At 37.1% G+C, this 14,261-nt stretch overlaps 1 long non-coding RNA gene across 1 annotated transcript in view; it reads right to left on the minus strand.

Moving 5' to 3' along the window:
• Positions 1 to 14,261, minus strand: part of LOC140844804 (uncharacterized) — a 48,632-nt gene that overhangs the window by 20,582 nt on the left and 13,789 nt on the right. The window contains exon 2 of the long non-coding RNA XR_012123298.1: positions 12,876 to 12,945. This is a non-coding gene — a long non-coding RNA (uncharacterized lncRNA). The remainder of the gene's footprint in view (positions 1 to 12,875; positions 12,946 to 14,261) is intronic.

Raw genomic sequence — 14,261 nt, forward strand, 5'->3', positions numbered from 1 at the left:
ACCTACCAAAGAAGTGAAAGACTTATACTCTGAAAACTACAAGTCACTCTTAAGAGAAATTAAAGGGGACACTAACAAATGGAAACTCATCCCATGCTCATGGCTAGGAAGAATTAATATCGTCCAAATGGCCATCCTGCCTAAAGCAATATACAGATTTGATGCAATCCCTATCAAATTACCAGCAACATACTTCAATGAATTGGAACAAATAATTCAAAAATTCATATGGAAACACCAAAGACTCCGAATAGCCAAAACAATCCTGAGAAAGAAGAATAAAGTAGGGGGGATCTCACTCCCCAACTTCAAGCTCTACTACAAAGCCATAGTAATCAAGACAATTTGGTAATGGCACAAGAACAGAGCCACAGACCAGTGGAACAGATTAGAGACTCCAGAAATTAACCCAAACATATATGGTCAATTAATATTTGATAAAGGAGCCATGGACATACAATGGCAAAATGACAGTCTCTTCAACAGATGGTGCTGGCAAAACTGGACAGCTACATGTAGGAGAATGAAACTGGACAATTGTCTAACCCCATATACAAAGGTAAACTCAAAATGGATCAAAGACCTGAATGTAAGTCATGAAACCATTAAACTCTTGGAAAAAAACATAGGCGAAAACCTCTTAGACATAAACATGAGTGAACTCTTCTTGAACATATCTCCCCGGGCAAGGAAAACAACAGCAAAAATGAGCAAGTGGGACTACATTAAGCTAAAAAGTTTCTGTACAGCAAAAGACACCATCAATAGAACAAAAAGGAACCCTACAGTATGGGAGAATATATTTGAAAATGACACATCCGATAAAGGCTTGACGTCCAGAATATATAAAGAGCTCACATGCCTCAACAAACAAAAAAACAAATAACCTAATTAAAAATGGGCAGAGGAACTGAACAGAGAGTTCTCCAAAAAAGAAATACAGATGGCCAACAGACACATGAAAAGATGCTCCACATCGCTAATTATCAGAGAAATGCAAATTAAAACTACAATGAGGTATCACCTCACACCAGTAAGGATAGCTGCCATCCAAAAGACAAACAACAAGAAATGTTGGCGAGGCTGTGGAGAAAGGGGAACCCTCCTACACTGCTGGTGGGAATGTAAATTAGTTCAACCATTGTGGAAAGCAGTATGGAGGTTTATCAAAATGCTCAAAACAGACCTACCATTTGACCCAGGAATTCCACTCCTAGGAATTTACCCTAAGAACGCAGCAATCAAGTTTGAGAAAGACAGATGCACCCCTATGTTTATCGCAGCACTATTTACAATAGCCAAGAATTGGAAGCAACCTAAATGTCCATCGGTAGATGAATGGATAAAGAAGATGTGGTACATATACACAATGGAATACTACTCAGCCATAAGAAGAGGAAAAAATCCTACCATTTGCAGCAACATGGATGGAGCTGGAGAGTATTATGCTCGGTGAAATAAGCCAAGTGGAGAAAGAGAAATACCAAATGATTTCACTCATCTGAGGAGTATAAGAACAAAGGAAAAACTGTAGGAACAAAACAGCAGCAGAATTACAGAACCCAAAAATGGACTAACAGGTACCAAAGGGAAAGGAATTGGGGACGATGGGTGGGCAGGGGGGGAATGGAAGGGGAGAAGAAGCGGGGTATTAAGATTAGCATGCATAGTCGGGGGAGGGAGAAAGGGGAGGGAGGGCTGTACAACACAGAGAGGACAAGTAGTGATTCTACATTTTGCTATGCTGATGGACAGTGACCGTAATGTGGTTTTTAGGGGGGACCTGATATAGGGGAGAGCATAGTAAACATAGTATTCTTCATGTAAGTGTAGATTAAAGATTAAAAAAAATAATCAGTTCCTGTGTGCTGACCTCCAGTGAGTTCTACACAGTGGTATAGAGGGCATGTCAAAGTGTGGGCAAAGGGTCTGTTTGTTTCCATGCAGAGATCAAGGCCTAACTTGGATATCCAGAAAATGAACTAAGATACAATATGAGGAGGAGCTTCCGGCATCAGCACTCTCTGGAGGACTCGTGCCGGGGGATGATCATCAAAAAAGTCTCCACAGGGATCCGGGTGATGCTGCGGTTGTAACTGCGTCCACCCCACCATTTCCTGGACTTGCCATTGGAATGAGGAGGAAGATGTCTAGACTGGCATGTGCATACAGTGAGACAACGAATTTGACTGGATCTGTACTGTTGGAACTCAACCAGGAGTTGGGAGGGGTGCAAGTTGTAGCGCTCCAAAACCTATACGACTATAGACTATCTACGGTTAAAAGAACATATGGGATGTGAAGAGATCTCAGAAATGGGCTGCTTTAATTCGTCTGACTTCTCTCAGACTGTTCAAGTACAGTTGGACAATGTCCATCATATCATAGGCTAATTTTCACAAATGCCTAGGGTGCCTAAATGGTTTTCTTGGCTTCACTGGAGATGGATGGTAATTATAGATTTGCTTTGTTTATGTCACCGTATTCCTATTATGTTAATATGTGTGTGCAAATTAGTTAGTAGTTTAAAACCTATACATACTTAAGGTACTCTACAAGAAGATATGTCAAAGAAATAACCAATCCTCCCATGTTTTCTTCCATATGCTACCTCTATAGCTTTTCTTCTTCCTTCCTAATTACAACCCTTAAATAGAATTCGTGCCTCATATCGAATTTACCGAGTATCATAATTCCTCCAGGTGGTAAAGATACCTCGAGACAAGTGCTGGGCATAGAAGCCACAGGGCATAAATCTGCAAAGAAGTAAAAAGCTAACCTTTTCAAACAATAAGGCTTCTCTCTCACTTACCAACTTTACATCTCCCTGTATGGCCCCGGAAGATGACTGGTTAGCCAGAGATGGGTAAGATTCCTTAAGGGAGGAACAATCTAAGACAGGCACAGTTGCAGGGGGGCCATCAGGTGAGAAATTGGGGATCAACAGAAGTGAGGCTTAGAACCTCACTCCCCCTGTTCTGAGAGAAATCTTCTGCATCCATGGATGTTTTATTGCCCCTGTCTAGCTTGGATTAGCACATAGTCTACAGGCACACTCCTGATCATCTACAATTGCTCTCTTACGACACTAAACTATGTTTTCTACCTTTATCTTGCATCTACCTAACACTTCAGCATTTTATTAAAAATAATAATAATAAAGAGAGAAATGTGGCATTCACATATAAATCAAGTATAAAAATCAAACAAATATTCATATTTGACCTGATTGTTTATATTTCATAATGCGTGATCAAAACCGAAAGTTTCTGTGATGAATGCCCTTGTACTGTTCACCGTGTAAGAACTTATTCACTATGTAAGAATTCGTTCACCATGTAAGAACTTGTTCGTTATGCCTCAGAAGATTGGAGACTGAAGAGAACTAGGCTTGAGATGGATTAATGACTGTGCATTGAGCATTGACCCCCCTATACAGAATTTTATTGTTGTTAACAACCATTCTATCAATAAATATGAGAGATGCCCTCTCAAAAAAAAAAAAAAACAGAAGGATCGAGGTGGAGCCAAGATGGTGGCATGAATATAGCAGTGGAAATCTCCCAAAACCATATATATTTTTGAAAATACAACAAATACAACTATTCCTAAAAGAGAGACCAGAAGACACAGGACAACAGCCAGACTACATCTACACCTACGAGAACCAAGTGCCTCACAAAGGGGGAAAGATACAAGCTGCGGCGCAGCAGGACCCTAGTGCCCTTCAACCCAGCTCCCAGTGGGAAGAGAGGAGTCGGAGCAGGGAGGGAGAGGGAGCCCAGAACTGCTAAACACCCAGCCCTAGCCAACCACACCAGAGCACAGACACACAGCGTGGAGTGCTGGATACTAGGGAAACAGGACAGTAAGACCTGGGAGTGGTCCCTACAGCTGGTGCCCCTGGGACAAAAAAAAGCAAATGTATTTTGAAAGTCTTAAAGGGACAGTGACCCCACAGCGGGATGGAAGCATCCCATGACACTTAGACCAGCAGCTGGAAACCAAAGGAACTCCAGGTGCCATAACCCTCTGGGCAGCAGCATAGCTGGGAGACCCCTCACAGCAATAAACAGCATCCTGCCCATTTCCCCTCCACGTGACTCTGCCATATTCAAGCAGCCGCTTGAGGCAGGCCAGGCCTACAGCAACTGTGGAGCTCCACAGCAGCCGGGCAAGAATCAGAGACTCCATCTGCACGCAGCTGGCCAGCACAAGCTGCTAGGGGTCGCTGTTCTCCCAGGAGAGGAAGGCCACAAACCATCAAGATGGGACATTCTCCCAGCTGACACAGGTGCCAGCTCCATACAACTACCTTTAGCTCCATACAACTCCCTTTATCTCCATGAAAAGGCAGAATTTGATACAAACAAGACTAACCCAGACATCCTCCCATGAGAAGGAATCTGGGAGGATAGACCTAACCAATCTCCCTGAAAAACAATTCAAAATAAAGGTCATAACCATGCTGATGGAGATGCAGAGAAATATGCAAGAGCTAAGGGATGATTTCTGGAAGGAGAATACAGAAATGAAATGATCTCTGGAAGGATTTATAAGCAGAATGGATAAGATGCAAGAGGCCATTGATGGAATAGAAACCAGAGAACAGAAACACATAGAAGCTGACGCAGAGAGAGATAAAGGATCTCCAAGAATGAAACAATATTAAGAGAACTGTGTGACCAATCACAAAGAAACAAAAACAAAGAAACAATCCCAGAAAAATCTTCTGGGATACCAGAAGAAGAAGAGAGAGAGAAAGGGATAGAAAGTGTATTTGAAGAAATAATTGCTGAAAACTTCCCCAAACTGAGGGAGGAAATAATCGATCAGACCAAGGAAGTACACAGAACTCCCAACAGAAGGACAACACCCAAGGAGGACAACACCAAGACACATAATTAAAACAGCAAAGATCAAGGACAAAGACAGAGTTTTAAAGGCAGCTAGAGAGAGGAAAAAGGTCACCTACAAAGGAAAACCCATCAGGCTACCATCAGACTTCTCAACAGAAACCTTGCAAGCCAGAAGAGAATGGCATGATATATTTAATGCAATGAAACAGAAGGGCCTTGAATCAAGGACACTGTATCCAGCATGATTATCATTTAAATATGAAGGAGGGATTAAACAATTCCCAGACAAGCAAAAGCTGAGGGAATTTTCCTCCCACAAACCACCTCTACAGGGTATTTTACAGGGACTGCTCTAGATGGGAGCACACCTAAGACTAAAAAGATGACACCAGGGAAAATAAAATCACAGCAAAGAAAGCAGACCAACCAAATACTAACTAAACACAAAAAATAAAATCAACTACCCACAAAAGCAGTTAAAGGAAATATAAAAGAGCACAGAATAAAACAAGCAACATATAAAGAATGGAGGAGGAGGAATAAGAAGGGAGGGAAATAAACATCAGTCTGTGTTTATAATAGCTCAATAAATGAGTTAAGTTAGTAAGGTAGTAAAACAGCTAACCTGAACCTTTGGTAACCACGAATCTAAAGCCTGCAATGGCAATAAGTACGTATCTTGCAATAATCACCCTAAATGTGAATAGACTAAATACACCAATCAAAAGACACAGAGTAATAGAATGGATAAAAAAGCAAGACCTATCTATATGCTGCTTACAAGAGACTCACATCAAATGGATAAAAAAGCAAGACCCATCAATATGCTGCTTACAAGAAACTCACCTCAAACCCAAAGACATGTATAGGCTGAAAGTCAAGGGATGGAAAAACATATTTCAGGCAAAGCAAACAGCGAGAAGAAAGCAGGGGTTGCAGTACTAATATCAGACAAAACAGACTTCAAAACAAAGAAAGAAACAAGAGATAAAGAAGGACACTACATCACTACATAATGATAAAGGGCTCAGTCCAACAAGAGGATATAACCATTATAAATATATATGTGTCCAACACAGGAGCACCAGCATACGTGAAACAAATACTAACACAACTAAAGGAGGAAATAGAAAGCAATGCATTCATTTTAGGAGACTTCAACATGCCACTCACTCCAAAGGACAGATGCACCAGACAGAAAATAAGTAAGGACACAGAGGCACTGAACAACACACTAGAACAGATAGACCTAATAGACATCTAAGGAACTCTACATCAAAAAACAACAGGATACACATTCTTCTCAAGTGTGCATGGAACATTCTCCAGAATAGACCACATACTAGGCCACAAAAAGAGCCTCAGTAAATTCCAATAGATTGAAATTCTACCAACCAACTTTTCAGACCACAAAGGTATAAAACTAGAAATAAATTGTACAAAGAAAACAAAAAGGCTCAGAAACACGTGGAGGCTTAACAACATACTCCTAAATAATCAATGGATCAATGAACAAATTAAAATAGAGATCAAGGAATATATGGAAACAAATGACAACAACAACACAAAGCCCCAACTTCTGTGGGACACTGTGAAAGCAGTCTTAAGAGGAAAGTATATAGCAATCCAGGCATACAACACAGTGAAGACAAGTAGTGATTCTACAGCATCTTACTACACTGATGGACAGTGACTGTAATGGAGTGGGCGGGACTTCATGAGGGGGGCAGCCTAGTGAACATGGTGTTCTTCATGTAATTGTAGATTAATGATAACAAAAAAAACAGAAAAAAACAGAATGGTCAACTCACCCTAATTAATACAGGATAAAAGACAATTGTGTTACCTTTACTGACTATCCGAGAACAAAGAAAACTGAAAATTAGACCTAATTATCTATGTCAAGACTTAGAAAACCAAAAACCAAACACTATGAAATAGAAGGAAATGAAAAATGATAAAAATGAAAGTTGAACTTAATGAAAAGCCAAGTAAATACAATAGAGAAAATTAACTATACAAAAAGTTTAGCTTTTTACTTGTAGCATAACAAAATTGATACAAGGTAAAATAGAAAATCTGAAAACTGTTTGTTTTAAACCCACCTGCCCTGCCTTACCTCCTTTTGGTTAAACTTTTATGAAATATATACAACTCAGAGGTACAAGTTTGAGGAAGTCAGCATCTCACAGGGAGATCCTTGACTCATGTTGTATAACTAATGAAGGAACATTACTCATTTCCAGGACTAAGGCAGACAGTTCTTCACATATACATTTTGGGTTCCAGGGAATCAAACCCAGACTTCAGAGTAATTAACAGCTTGATTATGCAAATCTTTCTCTCCCTTAATGTCCACATTCCTGTTTTATGGAATATCAACTAATCAAATTACCTTCATCTAAGTCTTTGTCTCAGGATCCACCTTTTTTTTCCCCCTTTTCAACACAGGGAAAACAGTACAGTACGGTTTCAAGTAATTTGGATCTGTAATTTAAAAACTCACAAAAAACTCCAGGCTGGTTTCATGAGTGAATGCTACTAATCATATACAAATTCTCCCACAGAATAGAAAAAGAGGGAAGACTTCTGAACTCACTATAAAAGGCAAACATAACCTTGACAGCACAACCTGACCAGAAGATTAAAAGAAAAATCAGGCCAATCTGTCTCACAAATATTGAAATGAAAATTCTAAATAAAAAATTAGCAAACTGATCCAATAAAAGCTTGACATCCAAAATATATAAAGAGCTCACAGACCTCAACAAACAAAAAGCAAATAATCCAATTAAAAAATGGGCAGAGGACCTTGCCTAGCTTGTATTAATACTTAGTCTATAGGCACACACCTGATCATCTACATTAGCCCTCTTACAGCACTAAACTATGTTTTCTACCTTTATCTTGCATCTACCTACCACTTCAGCATTTTATTAGAAATAATAATATAATAACAATAATAAGGAAGAAATGTGGGATTCACATACAAATCAAGTATAAAAATCAAATGAATAATCATATTTGACCTGATTGTTTATAGTTCATGATGCGTGATCAAAACCGAAAGTTTCTGTGATGACTGCCCTTGCACTGTTCACCATGTAAAAACTTGTTCACCATGTAAGAACTTGTTCGTTATGCTTCAGAAGATTGGAGACTGTTGAGAATTAGGCTTGGGGTTGATTAATGATTGTGCATTGAGTTCCCTATACAGAATTTTATTGTTGTTAACAACCATATGATCAATAAATATGAGAGATGCCCTCTCAAAAAAAAAATGGACAGAGGAGCTGAACAGACAGTTCTTCAAAGAAGAAATTCAGATGGCCAACACATGAAAAGACACATGAAAAGATGCTCCACATTGCTAGTTATCAGAGAAGTGCAAATTAAAACCACAATGAGATATCACCTCACACCAGTAAGAATGGCTACCATCCAACAGACAAACAACAACAAATGTTGGCGAGGTTGTGGAGAAAGGGGTACACTGCTGCTGGGAATGTAAATTAGTTCAACCATTGTGGAAAGCAGTATGGAGATTCCTCAGAATGCTCAAAATAGAAATACCATTTGATCCAGGAATTCCACTTCTAGGAATTTACCCTAAGAATGCAGCACTCCTGTTTGAAAAAGATAGATGCACCCCTATGTTTATCACTGTACTTTTTACAATAGCCTAGATATAGAAGCAACCTAAATGTCCATCAGTAGATGAATGGATAAAGAAGAAGTGGTACATATACACAATGGAATACTACTCAGCCATAAGAAACAAACAGATCCTACCATTTGCAACAACATGGATGGAGCTAGAGGGTATTATGCTCAGTGAAATAAGCCAGGCAGAGAAATATAAGTACCAAATGATTTCACTCATATGTGGAGTATAAGAACAGAGGAAAACTGAAGGAACAAAACAGCAGCAGAATCACAGAACCCAAGAATGGACTAACAGTTACCAAAGGGAAAGGGACTGGGGAGAATGGGAGGGTAGGGAGGAATAAGGGTGGGGAAGAAGAAAGGGGGTATTATGATTAGCATGTATAATGTGGGGGGTGGGGGAAAGGGGAGGGCTTTGCAACACAGAGAAGACCAGTAGTGATTCTACAACATCTTACTATGTTGATGGACAGTGACTGTAATGGGGTTTGTGGGGGGGACTTGGGGTAGGGGAGACCCTTGTAAACATAATGTTCTTCATGTAATTGTAGATTAATTATAACAAAATAAAATAATATAAAATAAAATAAATTTTTTTAGAAATTAGCAAATTGAATCCAGTAACACATTAAATGAAGACAATGGGTCGCAACCCTTGGGATTACTGCAATAATATAAATGTAGTCAAGCATTTGAAAACTCCATCAATATTATTCACCACATCAAATGAATGAAGAAGAAGAATCAACTCAATAAATATAAAATAAGTATTTGAAAAACTCAATATCCTTTCAGAATCAAAGTGCTCAGCATACTATAAACTGAATGAAAATTCTGTGATCTTTTAATGGTATCAGATTATGTACATCCAAATATCCTCAAATACCACTCATAATGAAGAAATGAAAATTTTCTCTGCAAATTTGGGAGTAAGGCAAAAATGCCTGCTCTAAAACAGAATCATTAATTATAGGAAAAATTAAAGTCTGTGCCAACTGATAGAATGCAGTGAGAACACAGCATTAATTTTATAGTATTCTTGCCAAATAACCTAATCTAATATGGGGACACATCAGAGGGACACCAAGAGAACATTTCTACACAAGAAATGCCTTGTAATCTTCAAACATGTCAAGGTTAAAGGAGTCAAGGAAACACTGAAGAATCAGAAGACCAAGAGAGATTAAAAATATGTGACAAAATGAATTTGTGATTCTGAACTGGAGAGTTTGCTGTAAAAGACATTATTGTGACATTTGGCAAAATCTGAATGGAATGATTTTAGATGATAGTAATGTATCAATATTAATTTCCTACTTCTGATGATTGTAATACAGTTATTTATGAGAATGTTCTTGTTTGCCAAATAAGTATTTCAGGAGACAGGACTTCACTTCTGTAATTTAGTCTAATGGTTTAGGCATGGAGGTGGGGGAGGCCTTTGTATTGCATGTGCAACATTTATGTAACTTTGAGATAACTTTTTTTAATTCTAGAATCTATAGGGGAAACCTACGTTGTTAAGGTGTTTTTACCTTTCTAAGCATTTAAATAATGTACTGATTTCAAATTTGCTTTCTTTATTTTACATAGATGATTCTTTCCAGAATTATAACTGGGTCAAATCAGTCAGCGTTTCAGAATCAGCTTTTAAAGGCATGGTTCTCAAGGTGTTTACTTATTAATTATACTTCTTACTCTTATTACTAAGCATGAATATATATTTTAAACCTTTTTGGTCTTTTGCTTTAGGTTCTAAAAATTCATTACATTTATTAATATGCTGATAAATCTGTATTGGTATAATAATGCAACTTGATATGAGGTAAGGGAAAAACAAAACAGTTCCTGATAGACTTTGTTGTTTGTATTTAATAGACTGTGTTTCTAAAGAAGTATACTTAATTATAATGACTATGTGAGTAGTAAGGAACTACATTTGACATGCTGACTTACGGTTTTTTCAAGGGTGGGTTTTATATTACATTTTTCATTGCTAAAATTCAGGAAAAAGTCATTGGACTGCTTGTATATACTAAACTACTTTTTTTTAATGATAAAGGAAAGGTATTGATATTTATCAGACTTACAGATAGACCATTAATTCTTCACAAACTACTGCAAAATTTGGCATTCTAGGTATGTATTTATATTATTACAAATAAGAATATTGCCCACTCAATAAAATTGTGCATATGCTGTGTGAAATAGAAGCTAATTTTTCACTAGAGTAATAATGGTATTAAAATTTAAAAACAGACAAATGAACTTTGATCAGTAGAATCAGTATTGTTATGGTTATAATTACTTCCACAAAATATCATTTCTCCATTTAACATTTGAATGACATGACTTATGATTATCATGAAATTGTTTGAGTCATCTTAACAACCATTGCATAAATTTCCCATTTAAACAAGGGATGAATTGCCATTTATTCATTAAGTGTGTGTTTATCATATGCTTACTATTTTCCACACTGGTTATATGGTGGATATTTAGGTTGAGATGAAGATGCTGTTAAAATATGAGTATCTACTTATGCAAAAAAAATTCTATATTTCTCTCTTCAAAAGACCTGAAATCAATAGTAATTTTAATTTTTTAACTCAAAATAATTAAATATCCATTATCTATTATCTAAGTTCTTCAACAATGTATGAGGTATAAAGATAGACTAAGTGTAGCACTAGATTCATAAAATAAAATAAAATAGGGGAAACAACATAACATTAATACAGTTTGTGACAATTTTCATAAAAGTGAAGCAAAGGCAATTGACATAATATTAGATAAGGGATAGATCACAAAGGAAATATTGGGCCTTGAATAAATTTGTGTGCCAGGGAACTAGTATGAATTTATTTGGGGTTTGTTTCTAAATCTATGGGAGGATTATTGATACTACTTTCTTCTCAGCCCATTCCATGGACTTTTCTATGTGTTTTATGCCCGAGTAATGTTTTCTAAAATATTTTGAAAATATCTATTCATGGAAAGTGAATTTTCTTTTGTATAATAATTTAACAGTTACTTTTGAAATTTAAAGGGGAGATCTTTAAGGAGAAAATAATACAGATGTCTGATAGATACTGAAAAACAAATCATAAAACTGTTATGCCATGGTACATGGTTAAAATGATGGCACCAGAATGAATAAATGAATTTTGAATGTCAGAGGGATTAAGGGATTAAGATTAAGATTTGATGAAAAAGTAAACAGTCAAAAAAAGAAGAGCATTTCAGTATGAGGGTACATAATGGGCAAAAACCTCATGTAGGCATATATAAGGAGTGCTTGCCAGGAAAGGCCAGTGTGGCTGAAATGAAGGTACACAGCAAAGTGAAATATGAGATTAGACATAAAAGTAGGGATTGGATTTTTGTGGGACCATGTAGGCCAGCTGAAGAATCTTGGTATTTATCATAAGAGCAGAGGGAAAACCATAGAATTTGCAATGGAGAGGTGACATGTATAGATTTGTCATTTGGAAAGATTGCCTGCTTTTTAGCAAATATTTACTAGAAAGAAACCAGAACAAATATGACAAAAGGGCTAAAATGTTAGTCATACAATATTACCACTCTATGGTTTAGAAACATGAAACAAACAGTTATGACAGTTTCTCCAGGTTAAATCCTCACTGTGGTTTTCCTTCCTTTTGCTTCTCTCCAAAAGATTTCTGGGTCCAAGCATTTACTCTGCTTCTTGAATCCCCACGGTTCTGTGTGGCAGAATGGTTTTTCTTATAGGTTCCTGACTATCTAATAAGGTTCAAATGGTTCTATTGTACTGTAAACCATTTATTCATTTATTCAACCCTGGGTAGGCTACCATGAATATACTGTGTCTCCTTATTCTAATTCCAGCATTCTTTAGATCCACAGATATTTGTAGAAGCTCCATGTTCCATCCTTCAAAACCTTCCCACCCTACCATTGCTACTTAGGGAATGAAAATGCATCCAGATCCTCTTACAGAACATGTGAAACCCATAAGAGACCATTTATGTCCCCTCAGATTCTTCCCTTTCCCACACATATAAGCCACTGCCCCATATATATGAACTACTGCAGAATATGGTACAAGGCCAAATGGAGCCTTTCGTGGATTTTGTCCAGGGAAATAGGTACTGGTACCTGGAATCAATTATTTCTCCAGAGAGTTGTGTGCTTTTAGTGAGAAATCATAGTGAGCACAATCATGATAAATAGGTATACTGATTGTTATTGGGTTTATCATTATTTTTAGTATATTTTAGAAGACAGAAATAGAGAACACACATTAGTTTTAATATACTTGTGCTTCCAATTCAATACCTGAACTATTCTTAATCTCATTGAATTTACCTCTGTATCTCCTCCTTTCTATGTTGAAATCCTTGTTCTCAATGATGCCAATATATACATATGCTTTATCCTATGGAAAAAATATACTGCAGTCAGAATAATAAAACCAACAGTACAGTCACCAATATGATTATTAAAGACAAACTGTTGTTAGTATACCTAGAAATTTCATTCATGTTTACTTCTAGCAATTGTTCAACATTGTAGGTAAAACTGTAACATTTCCAGAATCTCCCACCTGGCTTTAGTGCATCTTCATACAATAGTTGTTTCCAGGGGGTGGAGAGAAGTAGTCCATCTCCATTTAAATAGGTAATTACAACGGCGAGCAAGGGCTTATCTGGACCAGAGAGGTTGGGTGGGGGGGCTCTTCTTCTACAGCCCGGTCACAAGAGACATGGGGGAGCGGATGTGGACGACTGCTTGTAAGAAATAAACTTTATTTCTCCCTTTGACTGATTTCATTTTCAAAGGTATTTGCCCAGGATTTTCCCCCTGGAGTTACAAATATATTTTAGTAATTATTTTAATAAATTATTTGCCCGCTTAGCATAACATATTTCCATAAAAATTTTTGACATTTTTGGAAATTCCTGTAAGATTCTGAAGTTGTATTAAAATAAATAACCACTTGATAAAATAACTTGGGAAATGCCATTATTCTTTGCTATCTGTGTTTTGTTTTCGAAAATAACCCTATAAGAATTTCAAATCTCTTTCATTCCTACCTACTCTATCTCTTCTAATACCCAAACCCCATTAGGACATTTCTTTATAGCATAATCAGCCTTAGGAACTATAATGAAGAGGGAAATACATATTATACCACAGTTATGTAAGCACTGTTCTTTAAAAAGAAAAGCCATTGCATTTTTCCCCAAACTGTACTTGAAATACATTATTAAATGCTATCTTTAGGAAAACAAGAATCTATACACATAGAATAAGGCTTATAAAGATATGTACATGTGTATTTGAAATAGGACCTATTCTTGACTCTATGGTTTATAATGTTTAAATCATGTTAAAATTCATTTTGTTTCTTTTAATATATCTCAACCATCCATTTTTCAACAATATCTTTTTTTTGGTATCATTAATCTACAATTACAGAAAGAACATTATGTTTACTAGGTTCCCCCCTTCACCAAGTCCCCTCCATATATCCCTTCACAGTCACTGTCCATCTGCATAGTAAGATGCTATAAAATCACTACTTGTCTTCCCTGTGTTGCACAGCCCTCCCCGTGCCCCGCTCATGCACTATAAATGCTAATCGTAATGCCCTCTTCTTTATCCCCGCCCTAATCCCTCCCTTCCCACCCATCGTCCCCAGTCCCTTTCCCTTTGGTAACTATTAGTCCATTCTTGGGTTCTGTGATTCTG

The sequence above is a fragment of the Manis javanica genome, chromosome 12 (genome assembly GCF_040802235.1).
Source record: "Manis javanica isolate MJ-LG chromosome 12, MJ_LKY, whole genome shotgun sequence".
In the NCBI taxonomy this organism is placed as follows: domain Eukaryota; kingdom Metazoa; phylum Chordata; class Mammalia; order Pholidota; family Manidae; genus Manis; species Manis javanica.